The sequence below is a fragment of the Bubalus kerabau genome, chromosome 11, assembly GCF_029407905.1.
Source record: "Bubalus kerabau isolate K-KA32 ecotype Philippines breed swamp buffalo chromosome 11, PCC_UOA_SB_1v2, whole genome shotgun sequence".
Classification (NCBI taxonomy): Eukaryota; Metazoa; Chordata; class Mammalia; order Artiodactyla; family Bovidae; genus Bubalus; species Bubalus kerabau.
In genome coordinates this window covers 16536184-16542601 of record NC_073634.1, presented here as the reverse complement: position 1 = coordinate 16542601, position 6418 = coordinate 16536184, and positions in this window count along the sequence as shown.

The following is a 6418-nucleotide window of genomic DNA, read 5'->3' as shown; positions in this document are numbered from 1 at the left end:
AAAGACCATATTCAGACATTTCCTCCTGCCTTTCTCTCAGCCTTCGGGCAGGCAACACCTGCTTCCCCCACTCTTGGCCCAGTTCAGTGGTTTACAAGAAGGCTTCACCTCGAAGACTTTCAAATATAGGGAGCCCTCAAGGAACCAGATTTTAAGCCATGTGGTGTGGCCAAGCACAAGTTTGCCTAAGTTTTCCAGGTAATTTAATACAGGGCAGGTGTTTAGAATTCCTCTGCCTCCTCCCCTAAGCCTCCTTGGCTCTGGGCCAAGGCCTTCTTCAAGGGAGGAGCTCCCTGCTGGCACCAAACTGCCCTTTGTGGTAGGTATCTGATGAGGGTCACTCCAGGGGGCCCTGCTTACATCCTGGCCAAACCCACAGCTCCCCTTGAGCAGCTCTCCCAGATAGAACCCTGGACTCAAAGGCTCGGGAAGGGCATCAGTGAGATATACCAGGACTGGGGTGGGTGGAAGATCTTGATGGCCCTGGAGCTCAGCAGCCTGGCTGGGATCCCTGCCCAAGCAGAGGAGAGGACAGAGTGGGTAGGAGAGTGCTGTCTTGTTGCGGCGGGGGTGGGTGGGGGGGGCGGTTAGTGTCCAGGCTGTGCCTAGGAGGTGCTTTCAGGAGTCCAGGCCGTACCCCAGGACCCCAAACTGGATGAGGCAGGGGTGGGGAAAATGATTCGGCAGCCACCCAAGTGGCCTGGACCTGGCAACAATGTGGTGCCAGGGAGAAAAGTGCCAGTTGGCTGGACAGGTGCCCCTGGAGGTGGTGCAGCAGCGGGGGTCTCCCCCACCCACCTGTGCATCAGCCCCGACCCAGCCCACTGGGGTCCCTCTTCTCCATACCGGGTGGCCTCCACCCCTCAAAGGGCACCTCTAGCACCCTGAGGGTCCTGCTCCCTGCACAATACTGAGTGCATCTACTGCAGATAAGCCTCAGTCATCTTGCATCGCCTGGAATAAGTCAATGACACTGCAGTGACTGAGCCTGCAGGTGGCCACTGACCTAGGAGGGCCTAAGCACTAGAATATGAAGAGCCTCGCTTTGCCCCCAGTGCCTGTCCCAGCATCTTTTTTTTAAATATAAATTTATTTATTTTAATTGGAGGCTAATTACTTTACAATATTGTATTGGTTTTGCCATACATCAACATGAATCCGCCACGGGTGTACACATGTTCCCCATCCTGAACCCCCTCCCAACTCCCTCCCCATACCATCCCTCTGGGTCATCCCAGTGCACCAGCCCCGAGCATCCTGTATCATGCATCAAACCTGGACTGGCGATTCGTTTCATATATGATATTATACATGTTTCAATGCCATTCTCCCAAATCATCCTACCCTCACCCTCTCCCACAGTCCAAAAGACTATTCTATACATCTGTGTCTCTTTTGCTGTCTCGCATACAGGGTTATCGTTACCATCTTTCTAAATTCCATATATATGCATTAGTATACTGTATTGGTGTTTTTCTTTCTGGCTTACTTCACTCTGTATAATAGGCTCCAGTTTCATTCACCTCATTAGAACTGATTCAAATGCATTCTTTTTAATGGCTGAGTAATACTCCATCGTATATATGTACCACAGCTTTCTTATCCATTCATCTACTGATGGACATCTAGGTTGCTTCCATGCCCTGGCTATTATAAACAGTGCTGAGATGAACATTGGGGTACACGTGTCTCTTTCAATTCTGGTTTCCTCGGTGTGTATGCCCAGCAGTGGGATTCTGTCCCAGCATCTTATCATTAGAACTGCCCTCCTTGGGTTTCAGTACTACTGATCTTCTCAGAAAAGATACAATTGATTGTGTTACAAAAAATAATAATCTCATTATTAAAAAAAAAAAGAATATCCCATCTCTCATTTTAAATGTCAGCCCCTTCCTACCTGAGGGTGGACAGTGACTCCCTCCTTCATGTGCAGGTATAGAGGTCTGGCTCCCAGGTATGTAGGGTGGGGTACAGGTGGGTTCAGGGAAGGAAGCAACGAATGGGTTTTTTCTACAAGCTGGGACTTGTGCTCCCCAGCTCAATGTGCAAGCAAAATGCTCCTCCCTGTTCACCTCAGATCCCCAGTGCCCTTCAGCTATAGGGGAACCCCTGTTCCAGCAGTGATGGCTGAGTAGATTCGATCACCTGGATGACTGGATTCCCTAGGGGCAGAGCAAGTGCTGCCCAGGATCTCCCATAGACCTTTGGGTAGGGTCCCAAAACCAGGAGGTAGGTGGACAGGAGATCCAGACAGGGCAGAGGAAGCCAGACCCCTTGAGCCTATAGGCACTGGGGAATGTGCTGGAGGGATGCACAGGCTGAGAGAGGGAAGTGGCTTGGTAGAGATGGGAAAGAAAGCCAGCTGGGGAAGTCATGTGAATTGGCTGCAAGCTCAACCGAGGCTCCCCAGCAGTCCTGGGGGAGTGGCCTGGCCCCAGCCTCAGCAAGGGCAAGGCCATAGGGAGTGGGATGAGCTGGGACCAGAGGTTCAGGCCTGGAGACCTGGCCTGTACAGCTGCCAGAGCACCCAAGGGATATGAAAGATGGAGGAACAACCAGACTCAGGACCAAACCTGTGAAGTTCCAGGCTCTGAGCACCAGAAGAGGATGTTGAATGCTCACCAGAGACCAGAGCTGCAGGCCAACTGGCATTGGAGGACCAGGGACATGGGCAGATAGGTATAGGTGCTCCTGGGGGAACCCAGGCGCTGACTCCCACCCACCTACATACACACCTTGTCTCCCCTAGAACCCTACTTCTGATCTAGAAAGCCTTGATGCTGAGCGTGTGTGCATGCATGTGTACATAGTCGCTCAGTGGTGTCTGACTTTTTGAGACCCCTTGGACTATAGTCCACCCGGCTCCTCTAGCCATGGGATTTTTCAGGCAAGAATACTGAAGTGAGTTGCCATTTTCCTTCTCCAGGGATCTTCCTGACCAGGGATCAAATCTGCATCTCCTGTGTCTCCTGCATTGCAGGTAGATTCTTTAGCTGCTGGTGGGAAAGGGCCACTATTTACCCACAGGTGACTGGGCCCCAGCTCTCTCAGCACAGAGGCTCCGGAAGTCAGTCTCACCCACTGAGACACCAAAAGGCAAGGAGAAGATGGATGGGGAGGGACTGACATGTTCCTGGAGAAAGAGTAGAACGGGCTCACTCTCTGACACAGTGAGGAGTGGGAAGGAACTGGAGACTTGTGGTACTGAGCCAGACAAGGGGGTTCTTTCCCAACACAGGGGGTTCCTTGAAGAAACTCTCTGAAAACCTAGTCTTAAAGGGTATCTGAGGGGAGCTAGGGTTGGTGGCCCCTTCCTGAGGATCCTCTCCACACTCCTTCATCTGTGAGTGGAGAACCTGAACCACCACATTCCCCAAGAACTCCTAGTGGCAAAGTGTCTCCTGTCTCCAGCCCAGGATTCAGCAGTTTGTGCCCAGACCTGCACATCCCCTAACACCCAAGGTCACTAATTCCCCAGACCTGCTGAGGCCGAAGGGAGACTGATAGCGTGAACTGAGCTGGGCCTTGAGCTGTGGAGGCCTTTTAGATCCCAGGAAGGGCTGGATCAGTACCTGGGGTTTGTCTACGTTCAGCCATGGCGGGACCAGAGCTCTTGAAAAAGCAGTTGGGGTCATCGCCCTGCCCTCTATCTTCTGAGCTCATCCCACATCTCCCAAGCTAAGGTTCTCTGATCACTTTACGAAAAGGGTGGGGGTTGGGGCAGAGAGGCGGAGGAAATTCTCAGGGTTCCTAGTGTCTTGGCCAGGACGAAATGTTCAGAGGGTGGCTGGAAACTAGCGGTGAGGGTGAAGGCACAGGCGCAGGACAATGCCCTCCCTGGTCCCCTTTGTCAGGTGAGGAATCTGGGATCCTTGAAAATTCCCACAAGGCGGACTCAGAACTTCTGGAGCTCTGCATCCCATTTAGCCTGCAGGAGGGTCCCAGCAGAGCCAGTGTTTCAACCTGCCTGCAGGCATGTGCCTGTGCACACACATACACACATACACACACACCCAGCAAGGCCGATCTTACTGTATAGGATCCTACTTCGTGGTCCACATCTCCCGTGCGGAGCACTGGCGCTCCCAGCCTTCCTCCGCTGGGATTCGAGGCAGGCAGTCCGGCAGGGCACGGGTAGGAGCCCGGTGGCCCCGCAGGACTCGCTTTCTGGGCGAGCAGCTGGAGCTAGGGCGCTAGGTAGCCCCTGGTTCAAGAGCCTGGGTTTAAGGGCCGCCCAGGCTCCCGGCTCCGCTCGGCCAAGGTCTCTGCTGGTCTGGAGAGGAGGCTGGTGAGGAGATCCAGTCCACCCCCACCCCACACCCACGCCCCCACCCCCGCCCCGACACACACACACACAACACAAACAGTGCCTCAGCGCGCAAAAACTCTACGTTCCTCTCTGGATCCCCGCACACACGATCCCACTTCCAAGGCCGGCAGGGTAGAGAGGGCCGGGACTCCTCCGGCACGCCAGACCTCAGACTGCCAAGAGGGAAGGAGAAGAAAGAAGAAAGAGAGGGAGCAGAAGACTGCGAACTCCCAAGAGTCGACTGGAGCTGGCCTGCAGCTCCCTCCCATGCTCCTTGCCGGGCTCTCCCCGCAGACAGGAAAGGGGAGGCGGCCCGACTTCCATGGACACGGTCCACGGGACCCTTCGGGAAGAAGCCACCGGCATCTGCAGGAGAAGGACCCGGCTCCCCCGGGAGTGAGCGCACTCCCGAAAACCCATCTACGGACTTTGGAAGAGGACACCGGAACGGAGAAACGAATTACTGGCACAGAAAGCCACCATTCATGAAATGCAATTTAGAGGAGTGAAGACAGACAAAACCCGCAGGGTTCAGCAGGTGGCTGTCCCATTTTTCTTATAACAGAAACCCGGGCCTCTTCTCATGAGGCCCGAGGGAACAGAAGGGATTTGGGGGCCGGGAAGATTCCCACCGAATGTTTGCTTTCTGCTTAGAATTTTTCTACACCGGACACATCTTACTTGAATAATAAAAATAAACGAGAGAATCACAGAGGAGAAAGACTGACGTGCAGAGTGAAGATGACGGACTGGATCAAGCGACCAGCGTGATCCGGGGCTGGGGAGGGAGGCGCCCTGGCCCATCGTGGGGAGGGGAGGGGAGGGGAGCTTGGCATCTCCTATAGACACCAGGCTCCAGGGGACCAAATACACGTGCAGGTCTCCCGGTACCACGCGGCGTGCGTCCTTCCAGCGGGTTTGGGTCCCGCTGGGTTACACTCCCCAGAGCCCTTCTGTAACTCTAATCCTCCTTTCTCCCACTCTGAGAGTCAGGGCACCACAAATTCTCGGCCTGGCAGCGGGTGCCTGCTGCTCTCGCTCTGCCCACCCTGCCCTACACCCTGGGCTCCAGCCGTAGCTCCCCTGCCCCACCCAAATTACCTTGTAGCAGAATTTCCTTCCTTCCTTCCGTCCCTCCTTTCCGTTAGTAAGGACCAGCAGGCCTTTTCCCCTGCCCGCCCCCTTTACCCTCCTTTTTTCCTGTCCCAAACCCTGCCGGGAAGCGCCATTAGTCACCCAATTAAATAATTGGTTCGCCCCGCCCACTTCGCTTTCTGTTGGGGACTTTGGAGATTGGATACAGACACACACTCAACCGCTCACATGCACACTTGACATCCACTAAGGCACTAACTCACACGCTCACTCATTCACCCGCTCCTCCGGCTCCGGGAGTCCTGCAGGCTGCGCGAGCAACGCACTCGGCCGCCCCACAGCCACTGGCACCAGGCACATCCACGGGCGCTGCCCCCAGACGCTCTTGATCGGACCCCCGGACACACCGACGCACCCTCGCTCACATTTGCACGCGGCGCACAAAGGGGAAGCCGGCTGCTGTTCTAGCGTTTTAGGGGAGGGGGTTAGGGCCCTCCCCCGCGCGCGCGCACACACACGTTTGCACACATATCTTCGCTGCGGTCTCTCAATCTTTCTTCCAAGCCCCTTTCTGAGTCAAAGGAAGGGAAATCCGGCCTGGCCTCTCCTGGCGCTGTCAAAAGAGAAGATGGACTCAGGAGAAACCTGGGAATCTCACAAAGCGATTGGGACTCGGAAGGTCCAGGGACCCCACTGCTCCTCCTGAAGCCCAGCCCGGCTTCCAGCCGCGCTCACCTCCTCTTTTCCCCTCTCCCCAGCCTGGCGAGACGGGCCAGGACTCGGGACTGAGGAGGGGAGACCTCCGCGGGGCCAAGAGTGGGGGAATGGAGGGCTAGGGAGATTTTTCACCTTCTGTCCCAGTCTAGGGGTGCGATCCCGCTTCTGAAGGCCTCTGAGCCGCAGGGGCCCCGGGCCTTTGCAGCCTACCTCACTCAACCCTCACTCTCAGCCTCACTCGACCCTCCCGGCTCCTGAACCCGGCTATGGGTCTGCAATCAGTCTTTTCTCCCCGGA